This window comes from Cupressus sempervirens, chromosome 2 (assembly GCF_028749045.1).
Source record: "Cupressus sempervirens isolate cs-2001-9-10 chromosome 2, ASM2874904v1, whole genome shotgun sequence".
NCBI classification, from domain to species: domain Eukaryota; kingdom Viridiplantae; phylum Streptophyta; class Pinopsida; order Cupressales; family Cupressaceae; genus Cupressus; species Cupressus sempervirens.
Window position 1 is genome coordinate 105,563,327 of NC_143119.1, and position 21,319 is coordinate 105,584,645.

Here is a 21,319-nt window from a genome sequence, read left to right on the forward strand (position 1 = left end):
TACATTATCTCTCATTTCTTACCATTGAGTTATTGTGATAGGACACACTCATCTTGGCAATTTAGGGAAGTCAATGCCCGGTACCTACATCCTGCATAAAAGATGAGCATGTACATGTATATAAATATATCTAAACTAAATAGGCAATGGCAGGAAATGGTACATCGTGTAGATCCTGACTAGCAGGTGACTATGACTCCCTCCCTTAACCACATCAAACATGACAAACATAAAGATAAAATAGACACATGCACCATACACATGCAAGTATGGGGTAAGTATCATAATAATTATAAGTCAAATACCAAATGCTAAGATAAAATAATGTATTGTTATGAATATGAAGTAATCATCATTAAAGCATCATCTGACATTAATATGAAAGAAATCACATTTATTAACTACGAATCGTTAAAGCATCATTAATGCACTAGTAATCATAATCATCAATCAACATGTGAAATATAATCAACTAAGTAATTCTTTATTGATATACATGTAATCCAAGTCATGAAATATTTTCATAATTATAATTCCAATACACTTGAAACTAACACATTCATGAAATAGGCATAAACATAGTTTGGCAAATATAATGGAAAAGCAAACTATGGGTGGGAATTACATTATGTACTAGTGATCTTGTATAGTCTTCTCGGCTACTTTTAATATGGTAGCACTAATTCTTTTTGGTTCCATGTTATTGGCCCAAAAAGACTCTTCTTCATAGCTCTTTTGTGTCTTTTCCTAAATGTTTCATAGTTATACCTCCTTTAGCGAATAATGATATTTTCATACTTGATATAATATTGCATATTATCATATGATCTTATTGGTCCCAAAGTTAGTAGATCCTTTTTGTGCTCTTTCTTGTTATGTATTCATTTCCTTTGAAATATTTCTCTTCTTGAGGGCATGACATAGTGGAAAGATTATTTAGTGGATACATGTATGCTTCCGTGCAAGCTATTGTTCCTGTTGAGGTGTTTGCAATCTCTTTAAAATGGAGGCGTGCAATCCATTCATCCTTTTTCCATGGAATACAAATCTAGATTCTGTGTATAACTTGAGTACTTCTACCTTTATTGTTTGGTATGATTTCTAAGGTATATCTAGATATATGCATTATTAGTTCATGTTTATCCCCTCTCTCCCTTTTTCCTTCAAGTTTCCAGGAGTTTTTCTTGGGAGCTTTCTCTATTTTCTTTTGGATCTCTCTCTAAACTATTGACAGTTTGGGAGGGCTGATCCTTGTTTTGACCCTTACTAATAGTCTAGGAAGCTCAGTTTTTTTCTAATCCCTTAAGGACACATACATCCTTATGCCTAGATTTCTTTTTTATTATTCCTTTTGGGACATAGAGTTTCCTTGAAGTTGAATCCCTTGATGGACTAACTAGCATGCCACACACACTTGCTAGACCATTTGGTTCATCTTCAATGGGTTAACTAGCATGCCACACATAGTTGCTAGACTATTCAACACCATCCCCTTTTCTTTTGTGGAGACCTCTCCCCACTTTTCCTTTTCTTGTGTCATTCACAATAAGGCACACAAACCTTATTCAAAAGGTAACTACACCCCTTTTTGTAGTTATTATCTCTCTTATTATGATTATAGATGTAACAAAGACTCAAGTCTATTAAGGGCTTGATGATTTCTTTTCCTCCTAAATCATGATAAGATTTTATTTGTTTTTCTCTTGATCTACTTTATTTGAGTTTGAGGAAACTCGTACTCCTAATAAAGTGGGGGCTAAATGTATTGTTTTAAAATGGATGCACTTTCGTTTTAAGACTTTTAAGCTCCCTCTTCATTATACCCTCTTTGGACCATGGATATGTCTTTGCTCGATCTCTTTTTCCCTCCTTTTCTTCCTCTTTCCACCTTATTCCTTTTGGTATATACCCCTTCTCTTTGTGGCTTCCTAGACTTGATCTCTAGGATTATGTTAACCTAGATTGACCTATTCTAGACTAGATTGACCCAAGTTGATATGTTATTGACTAGGTTCATTGTTATTTATTCAACTTGTATTGTTTTCTCGCCCGAAAACTCACATATAAGGAGATGTGGAGACTTCATTTTCATATCTCAAGCATCTCATTCATTTAAGCACTCAATATCTTTCTCTCAAGTAAATATTTATGCCTTTTTTATTCAAGGAGTTCAAGTATTCAAGATTTTTAAGCCTTTAAGAAAGGAGATTTCTATGTAGTGTTGAAGGATCCTTTGTGAGAATTTCCTCTTCAAGATCTATCTTATTGTTGGTCATCAAGGGAGGAGATATGCATTGACACATTCATCATCATCTTCATTGATGCACTTTTATATTCATAGGACCATGATAGGATTATGGTAGAGTTGTTGCAAAGAGTGGAGATACCCTACATTCCTAATTCAAGATCAACAATACATTTACATATAAAATCTTTACAAACAAGGGTTTCAAGCAAGGTGAATCCTAACATTGATCTTATCTTTCAGTCACTTACATTTATTTCTTAATTATAATCAATTCCTTAACCTAGGGCTTGAACAGGGAAATCCCTCATCAAACCCCAACCCCAATAACTTTCTTTTCCATATTGATTTATGATGTATTAATGAAAGGATTGCAGATCTGGAACCTACTTTTTGGGAGATTTTTGGAGAAGTCAATTTTACATCACTAGATTACATCAACTTGGTTTTAGGACATCTTCCCAAGTTGATGCACTGTAAGGTAGGAGAATCCCCAAAGGAGATTTCCTAGCCCCCAACTATACAACCACACAATGGAACACAATAGCAAGAAGTAACAATGCAAGATTTGATACTAAATTACAATTCTTTATTCATAGATATAACTGATTACATGCAATGTGTTGGGTTATAAAGCCTTTCTGGTTACAGCCAAATACAAATAGTTCTACAAGATCCCTCAAGATCCAATTCAAACCCTAGCTAGTCTAGATCCACACTCTGGTAGAAATCCCTAAGGAAGATCTCAACTTGTGCTCGCAAGCTCACCAAGCAATCTCCTTGTTTTCCAAGGTGCAGCTACTAGCTCTTCTCCAAATTCACTCTTCAAGCTCCTCCTCTTCTCCACAATGGATGAATAATGACTAAAGACTTCCCCACAACCCCTAATTATACCAATCTAAGCCAAAATTTGACCTAGAACACAAATTAAATACAAATACATAAATTAAATTCCACAAGTCAGTCAACAACAACAATTAAATGCCCAAAATTGATGTCTTAGTAAAATTGTGATATCTCTTAGCTACAAATGAATTAGAACTCGCGCTTAAAACTATAGTTGGTAATCTAGGCCCTCTTCAATCATTCACATTTTCATTCTCTAACTCATTGTGGAAAATTAGTTACATGGCCTGTAATAGGCACCAAATTCCTAAGCAAGGCCGAGCTCCTCCTAGACCATGTCGAGCAACCAAAGACCATGCTGAGTAACCAAAGACCATGCTGAGTCCCAAGACCATGCTGAGAAAACATAGACCATGTTGAGAAACCAAAGACCATGTCGAGTTCCTAGACCATTTTGAGGAACCATAGACCATACCAAGCAACCAAAGACCATGCCGAGTGCCCAGACCATGTCTAGCAACCAAAGACCATGTCGAGTTTGTAGACCATGCCGAGCTCCCAGTGTATGCCGAACACTAGTATCTACCAAGCTCCAAAAAACTTAACCAAAATCCCTCTAAACATGCAAGATTACAATCAAACCTAGGATGCTCCTGCATCACAAGTCAACCTAGTCCTTTAGTCTTTGTTTTTGGGGAGATTTGTGGGTTTTGTTCCTTTTTGTCATTTCATTTCAAGATGTGTAGATGGATATCCAAATACAGTTTAGATCAAAAAGTTTTGGAGCTAAAACACATCTTCCTCTATGTATTTCAAGGTGGGCCATTTAAATTTTATTTCCTTTCATATCTTTGCCTTATATTTACATCTTAATTGGGATAATAATCTTCACATAGCATCCAGATTTATATTATTTAAGCAATTAGTTCAATTCCACATTCACATTATCCTATCAAGGCCCAAAGAGTACATTTCCTCATATTGCATTCCTCTTTATAATTTGAATGTAGTATTAGCACCCTTCTTCCTTTGGCTTCTAGCTAATCTAAATTGGATCATAAGTGGAATCATATTTGGAAATTCCCCTCTTTCCCTCATACACATATTTGAATTTCTTAGTGGTCCAGAATTGGGTGATCTACAACTCTATTTAAAGTGTCTCCTATTTCCCCCTTAAAAAAAAGGGATGGAGTGAAGGAGATCTTGACTATGACTCCCACAATAGCTTGAATATTTAAATCCTTGATCTTCAGTGGAGGAATTTCTTGAAGACTTGAATACTTGAGTATAGGTACTTGATCTTGTGAATGCATGATCATAGAATGCTTGGATATCTTGATGTGATGTATGCTTGATTTCTTGATGTGAAAATGAAATGGGAAGGATCCCTTTATAGAGATCTCAAAGTGGCCAATGTCTTAAACTTTAAAATGAGGTAAGACCCATCTTAAAGTGGAGAATTAATGAGATTGCAAATGGTTTTTGGATTTGATTGTGTTTGTTTTTTTATCATCAACATTTTGGATCACACTATGTGATCCATCACTGAGATGTGAGAAAGAAGGATAGAAATGTATGTAGACCAGCCTCCCAGAAGAGAAATAAAAAGAGGTGCGGAACATGCAAAATGAGGAGAAAAATACGTAATTAAAATAAAAGTGTGCAGACTAAAAGGAAGACCACTAAAAAAGGATGAAAGGAATATACACACATACATACATACATACATACATACATACATAAGCATGTATTCTAAATAAAGATAAATAGAAAAATGACAAATGCAAAGAACTAACCAAAAGAAAAATGACAATTAAAATAACTAACCACAAGACTAGGAAACTGATAGAAATGAGAGCAAGAACAAAAATACGCCAGAGACATAGGAAACAATGCAAATACACACACACACACACACACACACACACACACACACACACACACACACACACACACACACACACACACACACACACACACACATACGTATACTTACACCAATATACATAAATATGAATCTAAATATAAATATAATATATATATATATATGCATCTATCTATTGTACATATGTGTATACATATAAATCACACATATGTACATAAACTATAATAGGATCCATACATACATATATATAGAGTGAAAAACCATGAATGATGCTAACAACTATACAAAAACCTATATCTATATATAAAAAAAAAATAGTAAATACTGACTAATGAATTGACCAGGAATAAATACACCAAATTAGGACACAAACTCTATATTTTAGAACTATGTGATTATCATGAATTTTCTAAATATAGATGAATATTCTTCTTACATCTAAAATAATTTAATCACAATATTTACTTGGAAATCAAAAGATTAATTGAGAGGAAAACACATTGTAGCTAAGTATAGTATGGTTACATGCATGTGAAAATAAATATGCTAAAAATAGAAAACTAAGTATAGTATGGTTACATGCATGTGAAAACAAAGATGCTAAAAATAGAAAACTAAGTATAGAATGCTTGCATGATTTGAGAGATCAAAGACGTGAGAAAATACTAATTGCATAAAAATATAATTTAATTTTCAGATTTATTTAATTAAAAATAAAAATAAAAAATAAAAAATAACATTTATAAGAGAAGTTGTGGTAGAGTACACTTTATAATCTTTCAGTTAATAATTATTTGACTTTATGAGAGAAATTATAAATAATTCAATTAAATTTATAATTTTATCTCTAGTTGCACTACGAGTTAAAGGAAATTAAATATTAATATTGAAATTAAATAAAAGTCAAATTAATATTTTAGAAATTAAATTGATATTAGTATTTAATCTAATAATTTACATTTATGCTATTAATTAAATAATTTATGATTTAAGATAATTTGAATTAATAACATGATAATATTGTATGATATTTTATATGCAGAAAAAGATTGGATATTTAAATACTTATTGTTTTAAATAAGTATATTAGCATAACAATTTATATTAACATGTATATTCTTACTTTATTTCTAAACACATCCTTATGACCCAAACTAAACAAGAGAAATTGGTGGAATTAATTCATGTGGCTAAAAAATGTGTTTTCTAATATTCTGTTTATAGTCTTGTGATGTTTATTTTCTTGATAGTTTTTTCTTTGTGGGTTGTTTAGTTGGCCAAGTTAGGATGTGCACTAGAGGCATTTTTTGAGATTTCTTTTATGATTAACTGAATGTCATGATGAATTTAATGATTTGAATTGATATTTATGTTAGATGAGCTTTATGCTATTGAGCATTTATGAGAACTTGGGTTTCGAGAACCAATGTTATTTTTTGGGTTTCTTGTTAAAGAACCAAATTTGATCAATATTACTCTTGTGGTATAAGACACTATTGTGGTTTGTGATTTTTGGGAAGGTAGTCTAGGTGCATTTCTATGGGAGTGGCTTGCAATGGGGGCTGGGGCACAAAGCGGCTACTAGGGTAACTCATTTTAAGTTGTGTAACAAGTGATAACATAGTAATTAAAATATCTTGCTTAGCCCTTTCCTTGAGATACATTAAAAAGATAAGTTAGAGATTTTTCCTCGTTCATGCCTTGAGTGCTTGTATTGATTGAGGGTGAGATGGAGATGATACCTTGAGAGGTATAACTAGTTTCCTCATCTTTATGAGAGGGTATTCTAGTTCCACATAGAGTCACTTGGGGGCTGAGGTCTTGAGAAACTGCCAAGGTAACCTTAGAGTTGGCTCATGTGATGACACTCCATAGTATGTAGCCTGAGTCTCCTTCATGGTTTTTTAAATATTTGCCTCTAGTGGTGTACTTGTTGGATATTACTTTTGATGGTGTATTTATTGTGAGTTTTTACTCATTGATTGGATGCCATTTATTGTTGACAGTTGACTTTTATTAATGAATGATCAATTATTCATTAGTGGTTTTTTTATTGTTGGATTTAGTGATTGGTAGTTTACTTTTATTGATGAGAGTTGTTATTTGTTGGTCATTATACTTGTGACACTTGACATTGATTTTGAGTTGGTTGTATATTTTTGGTCTTGGTATTTGAATGTTGACTTGGTATGAGATGTTAGTATTGGAATGAGTGTCCTTTCAATTTTTATTATCTCTTCTTCTTGAGTATTTCGTGTTACTCTTGAGGTAGTTTTGGCTATCAAGATTCGTTGCCTAGGATTATTTTATGATTTGATTATCTGTGTGTGGATTGTACATTATCTATCCTACATGATGAGAGTGGAAGCCTAATTAGGTGACCATGCAGTTAGGAGGTAGTGTATTCTTACCATTTGTGTCCCCCTCAAATTGATAGATATTGGATGCTCCTTGATAAAGTGGTATCATTATCATTCTTCCTCTTATCTTGAAGACTTCTATTCATTTGATGTATCTATTTATTATGTGTTTTGAGATCCTATAGGATATTGTATTTTATATTGATGTACTTGTATCTATTTTCACATACCCTGTGACATATGCAATGGATGCTGTTGAGTAGATGTGATTTCATATTATTAGTTGTAATTATGCATTTACTTATTTGATTATGTATGTGTTTATTCATTTTATGATTGTGGACATTGTAATTGAGACTTAAAATTATTAATAAAACTTTCTTAAATGTACTCAATGTGAAGGAACCCTTGAGGAATTGAAATTGTATTTGTAATTGCTTATGTGTATTTGATGTGTATGTATATATTGCTTCTACATTATTGTTACTTTGATGTTGTTTAAAATTTTTAAAAAAGGTTCAGTTAACTTTGTAACATATTAGATTTATTTTTTTGGGTTCTTGAGCGGGGCATTACAAATAACACAAGCATGATATAACATGTAACAACATATAGAAAAAAAGAGATACAAATAGAAGAATGTGTACAATAGGGTGATTACTTTATCCTCTCGAGATGAACGAAGAAAGAATGATCATCTAAAGGAATAAAAAGAAAAAACATAAAACAAAAACATTACATGGGTGAAAACAAAAATACAACACAAGGGAAAACACAACAAAAGAATACAAAGACTACCATAATGAATAAAGTCCACATCATGTGTTCTGTGTGCCTCCCCCCATCTTGGTCTAAAATGGTAGGGAAAGGATGGTGACTCATGAGAGGAGCAATATCTATTATAATAGGAATCACAACAAGTTATAAGCACCCCAATTTAATGAATGTTTAACACCCATTTAATGCAATTATATAATTTGTTTATATTCATCCTCTATCCCCCACCCCCCATTTAAATAATTTATTTCATCTCAGTGGACCTTTTATTAATTTAGAATTAATATAAATGGTTTAGACCTTTATTTTTATCAAATATTGTGTCCTCATTTATTAATTAATATTTAATATACGTCCTATCTTAGATAATATTTTATTTCCCATATAAATTAATATTATGTGTCTCCTCTTATAATATAATTTCAAATTAATAATTCTTTATTTAATCCCCCAAGGAATCTCATTTAATTCTCCACTTTAAGATGGGTCTTAGCTCATTTTAAAGTTTGAGGCATTGCCCACTTTGAGATCTCTATAAAAGGGAGCCTTCTCATTTTATTTTCACATCAAGCAATCAAGCATACATCATATCATGAAATTTTAGCATTATATGATCATGCATTCAAAATATCAAACACTCATTCTCAAGCACTCAAGCATTCAAGTCTTGAAGCATTCTTTGAGAAATTCCTCATGTTGGAGTTTTAAAACTACTGAGCAACAAAATGCTCAATACAAAAAGGATAATACTTATGCAACCTAAAGATTAGCTATTTCCTATTTTCAATTACACATGCAAACCATTTGGATCCAACATTAACAAAACCAAGAATGGTTTTCTTCTCTTTAGGCTTTGCAAAACCAAGGTAGATATATCTAAGGGATGACTCAATCTGACTGTTGTTGTATGAAAACTATCTTAGTTTCATTTTTATTTTCATCCTCAATCCATAAACATACAACTAATTATGATATTTAAACAGAATACATCCCATATAACAGATTTGGTCATAAAATCTTCTATAGATCTATAGGTATTCTTTGCAATAGTGGCTAACTAAGGCTAGAATATTTCATGCAAACAAGTATTGACCAACTTTGAAGATCTTCAGGAAATAAAAGTAAAATTGATTGTAAATTTTTCATTTGATACCCATTTATGATCTATTTCTCTTCCAGCTGAATTAATTTGATCAGTGCCTGATCCAATAGGGTTTAGAGTCCACTACAAATCTATAGATCTAATTTGTTGCATTACAAAAAATATTTTCAATAGTTCTTATTGAGATCCATCATTCAAAACATCCTTCTCATTAATGTAGTAACCTTATCAAATTCATCAAAGCATTTACTTAATTCATTGAACTAATAGCAGTGATGAAAATATATACAACCTAAAGGATTGCATTCAATTGCACAAGTTTTACTTATACAACATCAAGATAACTAAGTAACTAAAAGGAGACAAAATTCAGAAAGAACTAATATGGGGAAAACTCATAATTTGTATTCCTTTTCTTTGAAAATTGTATACACTTTGCAGTAAACTCAGAATGACCATAGGAAGAAACATAGAGATCATTCTGTATTAATGTATTCCCCTAAACTTACAAAGAAAATACATCATAAAGCTTGTTCAAATTACTTGGACCAAAAAATAGACTAAGTATGACTATAAACATTGGAAATTGGCCCTCCTCTCAGCCCTGGAATCTCACTTATATAATGGGAGATGCAACAAGCTTCAGGCTAAGAGACTTGAGAAGTGTCTTTGATAAGAGGTATTTACATACACCTATCACAAAATGACAAAAAGTGAGTAACAGAAAGATTTCTAAATCAAACATTCCTTTTGGTGGGTCCCTTTTTGTTACATCCTCTCATGTCATTGATCTAGCTGCTATTCTGATTCCTTCATATATGCAACTTCTAAGCCAACCAATGATGAAGTTTTCTCTGATGATTGCAAGTTATCCTCCACTCATGGGTTTTCACCATCTTTGTCTTGTACTATGGGAGTAATTTCTACCTTTTCCTCTTCTTTAGTTGTGTCAGCATCCCTTGGGTCTGGGCCTGTAACTGAAATTGACTAATCATTCTTATCTTCTTCCTCTTGTGGGCTTTCTGTAGTGGTAGTGTCAATGATCTAAATCTCATCATCTTGCACCCTATCATTGTCAGTTTGAACTTCCTTGAACTATTCATCAGGGACTATTTCTGCCATCCACTTGTCAAACAGTGAGTCATCTGGCCAATCAAACTGCAGAATATCTTGTTGCTTTTCAATAACAAACTCCACCTTATTGTCAATATTAATGAATTCTTATTTCAAAGAATCAAAAAATAGTTGAACCTTTACCATTTCTTCAGTAGTTGTAGCCCACCATGCATTCCCTTTTTCATTGATAACTTTATTCATTCCGAGACAAAATAAATCATCTAACTACTTGGTCCATTCATCCTTACTTTTCAATTTATTTTTTCTATCTAGAGCATGACAGAATAAGCTAAACTTTTGGCTTTTATATTTATCTGAATAGCCAATAATTTTTTTTTATAAATGAATTCTCTTCTCATCAAACTCTAGGAGATCAACAACCATATCATAGGTTTTCTCAATCATATCGTGTGATGACCTTATAACAAAGTAACACAAGAAGGTTACCTCTCTCTTCCTCTATTTCTTTCCCCATTTGTTCACAATAGCCTTTAAAACCTCATCATTTATTTTTAATTCATTCCAGATATTTACCACCCTAGCCAATTGGTCATAAACTAATGGCCACTCAATTTTATTAGTCAAGTATGCAAGAGCTTTCCTCAATTCATCTTCATATCTTACTCCAACTCCACATGTAATGTCCATAACTTACTTTTTTCTTCCTCAAAATCCTCTACTGTGTAGTACTCTAGCCTTTGGGGTGTATCTAGTACTTCTATGAGGGGAGTGGATTTGAAAGGTTTAGCTGGGGGGCGAGGGTATGTTATTCTTGGCTTTATGGACCTCCCCAATAACTTGTTCTCAAGTTTAATTCTCCTCTTTACCTCTTTATTGTAGGCATCCACAACTGCCTCATACTTGCTCTACGACTCAATCATTTCTTTTTCCTCCCTTTCTGTAGTAGCCAAGGCAAATTGAGAATACTCCACATTCATATGGGCTGCTTGTACATGCGAGGTGTCAGCAACTCTCCTTACAATGATATTCCCTATTAGTCCTGAATCATCAAGCTGTGATGGAACAACCTTGAATCCTCTTCTTAGTGACCACATGACAAGAACAACTTGGTCATTACTAAATGTAGTTCCCAAGAAATCTTTTTTATTTGGATCTTGCAATCCCAAATTATTTGATACAGAATTGAAAATTAATGCATCAGAAATGTCCCAGTTGGGCAATAATAAAATATTTGTGGCTTTTACCATCTATCTCCCCTCTTTGGGGGTTATATTTTGGAACTCTTGAATCATTTGTTCATTTATTTGACTTTGAATGGAGGCTTCATCCATTTTTGGATGCCCTATTTGCAAATTCTTACATCTCTCATCAAAATTGTTCATATTTTCCCTCCAAGCAAATTGATAGAAAGCCCTAGACTTTACAAAACTATCATCAAACAAATATTGCTAACTAACCTATTAAATAGGGTCCAGTTCCCTTCCTCTATAATCTGCTATAGTCAATTCAAAACTTGGCACATGAGGATCCTGGAGATTCCCTTCATCAATCTCTGCTTGAGTAACACAAACTCCCCCTTGTGATTCTATTTTCTTAACTTTCTCATCAGTGAACTGCTCCTCCTCAATTCTCATGGGAGTTTGGGAAGGTTAGTACTCCTCAACCTAATGTTCTTCTTCCCTTATTATCTTTCTCCTTTTAGGAGAAGGTTCAGGAGGCCTTTCTTCAAGAGTAGCACTAGTAGATTCAACTACCTATTTTACTTTATCTATAATGGGCCTTTGATTCTGAATGACATTATATCCTAGCCTCCTTTGAACAAATAATGAACCTACTCCTATAATGGGAGTGAAACCCAATCTCCTCATTATTTCCCTAGCTTTATCTGGAGCAAAATTAATGAAAAATTTCTTCTTCTCATTCATTGCCTCCATTATTTTAGGGAATGTATTCATAAGCTTGTTAATTTTATCTGCATTAGTTACAATGTTACTTGGGGGGTTATAATCTTTATCAAAAAAATTAATAAAACTCAAAATTTTTGAGTAGACTCTCCATTTTTCTTTCTTTGTCTCTTGCTCCTGCAGAGAGTACTCATTCCTTATTATGTCTTCAGGAAAATAAAATTCATGTTCAACTGGACCAAGCTTGAACCTATGCCTAAGAGCCAAATGATAGAAACCCTCTATATCATAGAAACAAGGGTGAGAGATAGCCATCTGATACCGATCAAAAACTTGTAAAGGAAAACCCACTCTTCCTTGCTTATTACAAACTGGTGGGCTACTGTGCAAGTGGGAAAAATTGATCCCATCCCCCTCTTATAATTTTTTTTCCTTCTACTCCTCCCAACTACAACAAGAATTTAGCTACTCCTTCTTTTAAAGGCACCTGCTAAGATAGCACATGGGGTGTTCCTTTGAACCCATAAATTCTGATAACAGTTGAAACTAAATATGGGATGATGTCTCACTAATTGTGTGAAAATTTCAAATTATGGGGTCTATCCATAGGCCTAACAAGGTGCATTAGTGCCTTAGGGATTTAGGGATTATCACTCAATACAAGGCATCTCAACTTGGAGACAAAATACCTATCAAATCTAACAAAACTGGCATTTTCTGCTTCACCAGTCATGTTTGCACTCCACAAATGAATTGGAAATGCTTCCCCTTCTTGTTCTCTATTCAAAACCATTTCTTTACCAAAGTATGTCACCCCTTTAAACAGAAACATGTGCATCAACACAGAGTAGTGGCCCCAAATCTTTTCCACCTTGCCTTTAGCAATCCCAACCAACCCATTATGAATCTCATCAGCTAAGTAAGAAGAAAAATAAAAAAATATTTCTACACCAAAAGCAAAGATTTGAGTAATCATATACATGAAACTCATAGGCATAAAGTCTTCTTCATCCTCTTCGAAAACTCTACACAGGGTCCTATATATCTCGACTGCCTTGGCATTGAAGTATGCTTTCTTATAAGGTTCTTTAGAGAATAATGTTATTGCTAGTAGGGTTCCAATTTTTCCAATATGGGCATTCAGTGCAGCTTGTCTAACTACGTCCTTCTTAGACATAGATTCCTTTTTTAAATTGTTCAAATTAATAGGCACATGATACCTAGTGAGAGGTCCCAAATGAAGAACTTCTCTAATCTCTTTTGGGTTGATGGTGATTAGAATTTTACCATCATATCTCCTTACTACCCTAGTGGCTTGATCATAGCTTTTTGCCATGGCCTCAAGGAGATCATAATCCATAAAAACACTGGGGACCACTAGCCTTCCTAGATAAAAATTACATATATTGGCATGTGGGGCAAATAATTTCCTTTCTGCAAACCATTTCTTGAACAAACTTAAACTAGTTTATGAGGTATGAGCATCCCAGACCCAATTTCCTTTATCATACAATCCATCTACTATCCTCAACCTAGGGTTTAATGAGGTAAATTTCTTAACCTATGCTATCTCAACAGTAGACTCAAGAAGCAACTCAAGCAAGTCATCATGTACATTTCTATCCAAATAACACCTACAGAGTCATCTTTGCTTATGCTTTGTAGAACTAAAAACACCTACAGAGATAATAGTGTAATTACTTACTTGAATTCCATTCTCATTCCTTTCAGTACTTCTGCAATTCCTCTATGAACAAGCTGGTTCACAATCTTGCCAACTTTAGCACGATCTTCTCAGTAATTGCTTCTACTCAAAAAAGGCTCAAAATCTTTATTTGCGTAAGGTGAAACTAAGGAATTTTTTTGTGTTATACTCTATTTTTCTTGCACATGAAGCTTTCATGTCTAATTAATACATAGAGTGGCACCACCTTCTTCGTTTAAATTTATGTCGTCAATCTTTAAAAAATCCTACGATCAAGGGATGCAAAAAAAGGTGATTGGCGTTCAACTTGACAAATTGGCTACTCAATCCAATGAGAACTAACCACATATATAGCTCCTTCCCTGATGGCATCCTTGTCTAGACCCACTGGCAACTAAGGACATGTGTTGACAAGTCACTACCTCAATATACATAAAGAAAAAGCACCTTGTCGATAGCTAAGTAGCAATAACCATTGATTTGATCTAGATCATGTGGATGACATGCAATTGTATTGCTTAGAAGAATAGTGGTGGGCCCCATATTCACTATCTTGTTGTACATATCTTGATAGAGAGATAGCAATGGCCACTGATATGAGATCAATCCAAGGGTAAAGAAATTGCATGAATGTCTTAAGATGAGGTGGATCCCATATTTGCTATCTCACATGGAGTAAACTATGCACATCTTTTTATGGCGAGATAGCGAGAATCGTTGATCTTACCTTGATCTAACGATCAAAATTCCACCTGTATTTTATGAATGGGTAATGGGTCCAGAAGACTGATGATGTGATAAATTTTGCACAACTAGCAAAAGAAAAATAATAATATAATCGTAACCATCTCTCCACATTGCTTGGGTTCTATTGTATGCTCATTTCATGGCCACTCACTATATTGCTAACAACGAGATGCCTAGATTTTTTGATTAGCAAAGTAGCGAGCTCTGGTGATTTAATGAAACTTGATGTCGAAAAGTACAAGCATGTCACACCACAATTACCCACTTTGTGGTCTTGATATGGCAATGATATCATCATTTATTATGCCCCTTGGAACTCTTAATGACTATCAGGAATTTTGATGGCCACTGTGTGATACATTCTTTGACCACTCGCTATATTGCTAATGGTGAGATATTTAGTTTTGCTAATTAGCAAAGAGGTGAATCATCGAAAAAAACAATATTCTGGTGATATCCTATGCTTTCCTTTTGCTGGGTTTCTTTTCCTGTTCTGATAGTTCTAACAAAAAAACATGTGACTTAAAATCTGGCCATAGCATATTTTTCAACTACTACATTTCCATTTTTGGCATCATTCTTTAGTTTCGTGACGTTCGCTACCTTGCTATACATAAAGAAAAAGTATGACTCACCATAGCGAAGTAGCGATAGCCGTAGATCTTGTTAGAATCAGATGGTGAGAGACAATAGCTTGAGGGTGCGGGAACAAAATATTGACAAAAGTTCAAAAGGACTTCGTGCCCAAGCTTTCAAAAGGAATGAGACACAGGGTTTGCAAATTTTTCAAAAAGGCAAACAAAAATCTAGAAGACTAAACTAGAAGATTGAATCCATCAATGATGGATTCAATCTAATTTTTGCACCTAAGCAAGGGAAATTTTATCATGCAAAAAATTGGGCTAACACCTCCATTGAAGATCAAGGATTCAAGAATTCAAGCTATAGTAGTATCCATATTCAAGATCTACTTCAATCCATCCTTTTTTGCATCTTCTTGATCCAAATCAATTGGTGAAGTGAGCACACTACATTCAATTTGAGAGATCCAACTATCATAAGGTGAATTTGTACATTTACTTTACGTTCATTTTATTTTAATTATTTCAATTCAAGGTTAATTCCCAAACTGGGGTTTGATTGAGGAAAACCCACCATCAACAAACAAAAACCATTTCTATTGTAGGTTGTAGATCTCAAATTTATGAAGAGATGAGAGATTGAGTACCCTTTTCAGCTTTTTATAGAACTAAAAAATTAGAATCAGCATTAAATCTATTATCAGGGGTGCCCCTGATGCTCTACATCAACCTTGATGGTCAAGGTCACATTGTGCCCTTGATTTGACCAAGTCATCCTTGATTTCTTGCAGAATAATTTTTGGGTTTTGTTTGTAATGTTTTTTTCAATCCAATCATAGAGAATCAACCCTTTTAGAGGTCATTTGATAGCCCATTTTTTAGTTTTTTCACAAGGTATATCTTTTCCCCTCTTGCATTTCAATACAATGTTTTATTTTTTAGATACACCTTCCACATCTAGTTAGTTTCTCTTGATAAATCTTTCTAAATTAAGATTTTAAAGACCTTTGTATCTTTTCTCCAATCCTATAACCATTATATCTTTTTTTGCATTAGTGATCCTTTATCACATAGTTGGCTCTAATATTCCTACATCTAGTTACCTTAGAGTTGGGATTGAGAGAATCAATCTCCTTAACTCCCTCTTTGGGTTGTTTAAGCAAGATTTGTGATAAAATTAACCTTTTACATCTTTGATTCATCCTATACAAAATTTAAAAGCTATGATGGAGGAATAGTTAGTGTTGGTAATAATGCTCCATGTCTTATCAAGGAAAAATGATCTATTATACTTGATGGAAAAAATAACACTCAGGATATCTTTTTTATTGATGGATTGAAACATAACTTGTTAAGTGTTGGACAAATTGTTGAGAGAGGATATCATCTATAATTCCTTGAGAATAAATATACAATCAAAGAAAAAAATAGTAAACTAATTAGAACATCTATAAGAACTAGAGGTAAAATCTTTCAATTGAATCTTACTAAAATAAGTTGTTTGGTTCCTATTGTAGTTTCACAATGCACGCCCCATTTCTAGGAGAAATGGGGCCCTTGTAGTAAATTTTTGTCTTCTAGACCCCTAATTAGGGACCTAGGTCATTTTGTACCTCCACCTCCACTCTGGGTCTAGCCTTTGTCTCTAATTAAGAGAAATCAAGGGTCAAAAATGGAGAAAATTTGAGGATTTTTGGTTTCAATTTGCATGGATGCATACTAGCACACTTAGCACACATGTGCACCTATCCAAGGTGTGCAAGTATGCTAAATATGCAACTGTGCACCCATTCCCTTTAGAGATGTGCACATGTGTACCTGCACCTGTGCATACCTCTAAAGGGTGCGTACATTAGGCCCAGGTCTATATAAGCTTGGGTCCACTCCTCTCTTGTCATTGTTCTCCATGCATCCTCTATTATTGTACATTCAAACCTCTAAAGGTGCACCTCAACCTACACACAAATACAAGTTAGACGACACTAAAGGTGCACACATGCACACCTATCCAAGGTGCACATGTGCACACCTTTGTTCACACCCTAAAACTTAAAGTAAAAAAAAAAACCTAAAAAATGTAAGCTGAAAGGTGCACATGTGAACACCTATTCAACATGTGCACATGGACACCTTTTTGCATTTAACTTAAGCAAAACACCAAGGAAAGGTGCACATGTGCGTACCTCCCCAAGGTGTGCACATACACACTTTTCATAAACAACTTAATGCAAAACATAAGGGTGCGTGCATGCACAACCCACTAAGGTGCGCATGTGCACACCCTTTCACAAAATGTTAAATAAATCTAAAGTTCCCCCCCTTTTCATACTTGCATAAAGTGCATGTGCATAGTGACACACATGCACACCTCACCAGGGTGCGTAGGTGCACAACTGTGCCAAAAGAGTCTTGGAATGCCTTAATGCACCTAGAACACTTGTGAAGGTGTGGAAGGTGCACTATTTTTCATTCTAGGGCTATTAGGGGGATTGAACTGGTTTTCCTTTATTTTGATGATTTGGGTTAGTTTTCTTAACAATTAGTGTTTATTTCAGGTGATATTTCTAGCTCACTAGACTAATGTCTATTACTTTGTTAGATATAATGACATCATCATCATCCTCAATGGTAGAAAATATTTCTCTTAAGACTGTTGTCTTCAAATACCAAAGAACACCAAATAAATCTCACTTCCAAGATGGACATGCAGAAATTAGAGACATCAAACTTGGACATATTTACTAGAATGCATTCCTCACCATATGCAACAAGCCCAAAGAAAGATATATGATGGTATCAACTATGATTAGGTCAGGGTTGGTAACTGCAACATCTCATTTGACTTCTATACAATCCTTTGAGTTGATAATAACCTTGGCAAAACATTATGTGCCTGACGAAAAGGTTGTCAAGTTTGTCACAGGGGAGATAGTTTTGGACCTCAGACCAAGGAATATTGAGAAGGTTTTTCATCTCCCAAGGGCTGATTAATATGTAAGGATGACCTATGACCAGGAAGAAAGATGGTATAGGGAGAATGAAAAGTAAGCCAAAGAAATAATTCAATCTTCCTTCCTAATAGACAAAACACTAATGGGTTGTAGAGTTGAAAAGGTAAACATGACTCTAGTTTATATGAAGGATGACATTGGATATGCCATAGTGCTTTTGAGTAGAGCCATGGAACTCCCTACAATGGGACACCTTAACATTTGGATGGTGCACTTCATAGAGACCATCAGGATGACAAAAATGCTAATGGACTAGGCTACTATCCTTAGTGATAATTTACATGAGAAAATGGTAGACGTAAAAGATGATCCAAGATTTTACATGACATCATACATGATGTACTTAATGGAAACTAGGACAATCAACTGCCCATGACTTTACAAAAGGGGTAGCATGCAAGATGCAAATGCATGGCCCTACGTAGTATACCCTCAGTTGGTAAACAAGAAGCTCTCAAATCAGAGAAAAGAATACAGAATAGTGAATGACAATTTTATATTTGCAATCATCCGATTCATAGAGGGTGATTATGCTAAATGGATGTCAGTAGAGGTAGGAAATGGAATCACAGAGATCAATGCCTACTACATCTAGTTCAAAATTTTCACATACCTAAGGTAGCAAGCACATAGGTGAACCTAATGAAGCTCCTAAGATATCCTTCTGATAGGCTCATTTTGTTGGAGATTGCTAGACAACTCACATCTACATATGACAAAGTGAGAAAACAACACAAGAAGACATGGGTGTGGCCGCTCACCATAGGTGCCTTCACTTCAACATGATCCTTACATGCTAGAAACATATTGAAATGAACATGAGATTGTCCATTCAGAATGATCCAACAAATCGATCTGTTGTCTTCTAACTAGATGGATTTTGCTACCCACTCTTGGAGTTGAGAGATCAACAACCAGACCACTAGTACAAAGGATTTAATCTAGATGAAACACAAGATTAAACTAGATGATGAGCATATTAATCTAAGAATAAAATAATAAAATTAATCTAAATGTATGCATTGTAAACTATATGGGAAAATATGTAAAGCAATGGAATTATTAATGCAAATGCTTGAGTAAACAAAATGGCATTAATTCGATACTTTTCATGTGCATCCCCCTAAATAAGGAGTATAGAATCCTAGAATTTGATGAACGGTTGAGATCAAATAGGATAAATGGCCGAGATTAAAGATGAGATTCAGTCAAAATAGAAAAGTCCCTTGTGAAAAGGAAGTTAGCTGATCACTTCTAAGTGTAATAAGGAGTTAACTAATCTAATTCCTTTTCTAATTCTAGTCCACTCAGTATTTCCAATTTTGAAGTAAAGAGAGAGAATAATAGAAGATATTTGATTTAAAAAGGCTAAATATGACCTCATAAATGAATAATCTAATTAATTGAATAATTAAATTTAGTAATTAAAATGAGGCTATTTAATTAAATCAAATACATTTAATTCCTCATGTATATTAGCTAAATGGATGAATTCAATTTAATAAAAGAACTAAGACTTATAATTAAATTAAACTAAATTAATAGGTTTAATTTAGCTAGTTCAAGTCAATATTTAGGAATTAAATAAAGTATGTGATTAATGATTTTTCGCATTTGACACTTAGGTCTAGAAGAGATTATTAGAATCATAATTGCCTAGTACAATGGGACTTTAGGTAACATCAATAGACCAAAATTAGTTCAACACACCAATGTGCCAATTGAGGGGTATTACATTTTCCCTCTTTGAATAAATGTGTGAGCAACATGTTGATTCAAAGAAACCAAAAGTTTGAGAATATAGACCAAGAAGTGAGATTGGTTCTGAGATTGATGATGCAGAGACCAATTGATGAGCTTTTTAAGGTTATCACTAGAAAAAAGCTTAATCTTCTAGAGTCTAGATATAACACCTAGATACCAGTCTAAATAAACAAATATTTTCATGATTCATAGGATCATTCCTAGAATGACACTCAATCCTCAGAAGTCAAGATTAGAATACTCCAAAACCTGTCCATTAAAAGATGACAATAAATACTTATCATAAACTATAGGAATATCCCCAAAATGAGGCTTAGTCCCCAAGAGTCTAAGTAGAACACTTAGAAACCTGTTCACCACTGTATGACAAGATCAATCATAATTCATAGGATTATCCCTAGAATGAGGCTTAATCCTTAGGAGTCAGGGTTACAATGTTCCGATACCTATCCATTAAATAGTGATTGAAAGAAATCTTAGAATTATCTCTAGAATGAAGCTTAATCCTCTAGAGTCTAAATAGAACACCTAAATACTGGTCCATAAAATAGATGAAAATATCAATCACAATTTATAGGATTTTCCCCAGAATGAGGCTTAATCCTTAGGAGTCCAGGTTAGAATGCCCCGATACCTTTCCATTAAATGGTGATCAAAAGAAAGCTTAGAATTATCTCCAAAATGAAGCTTAATCCTCTAGAGTCCAAATAGAACACCTAAATACTAGTCCATAAAAAGATGACAATATTAATCACAATTTATAGGATTGTCCCCAGAATGAGGCTTAATCCTCAGGAGTCAGGGTTAGAATGCCCCAATGCCTATCCATTAAATAGTGATTGAAAGAAAGCTTAGAATTATCTCTAGAACAAAGCTTAATCCTCAAGAGTCTAGATAGAAAACCTAAATACTAGTCCATAAAAAATATAACAAGACCTAATCATGAGTCATAGGATTATCCCTAGAAAGAGACTTAATCCTCAGGAGTCAAGATAGAACACCTAGATACCTGTCCATTAAACTATGATATGGACTATTATAAGTGTGATTAGCTAATAAAAAGATGAGATAGATGACATATGATGCCAGATAAAGGGAAAAAAGATGCCCCAAGTGATGAGATGTCCATAGTGATTAGGACATTATGTTCAGATTAAGTTGAAACCAGTTTTGAAAGATTCAATGATGTAATCATCCTGCCCCCTTGGGAGCTAAATTGAAAGATGGCACACTAGAATACTGATGCAAAGTAGTAGATTGGAAGATATTGAAGTGATCATAAATTTAGAAGAATATAGAAAAGATCAGAAGAGCA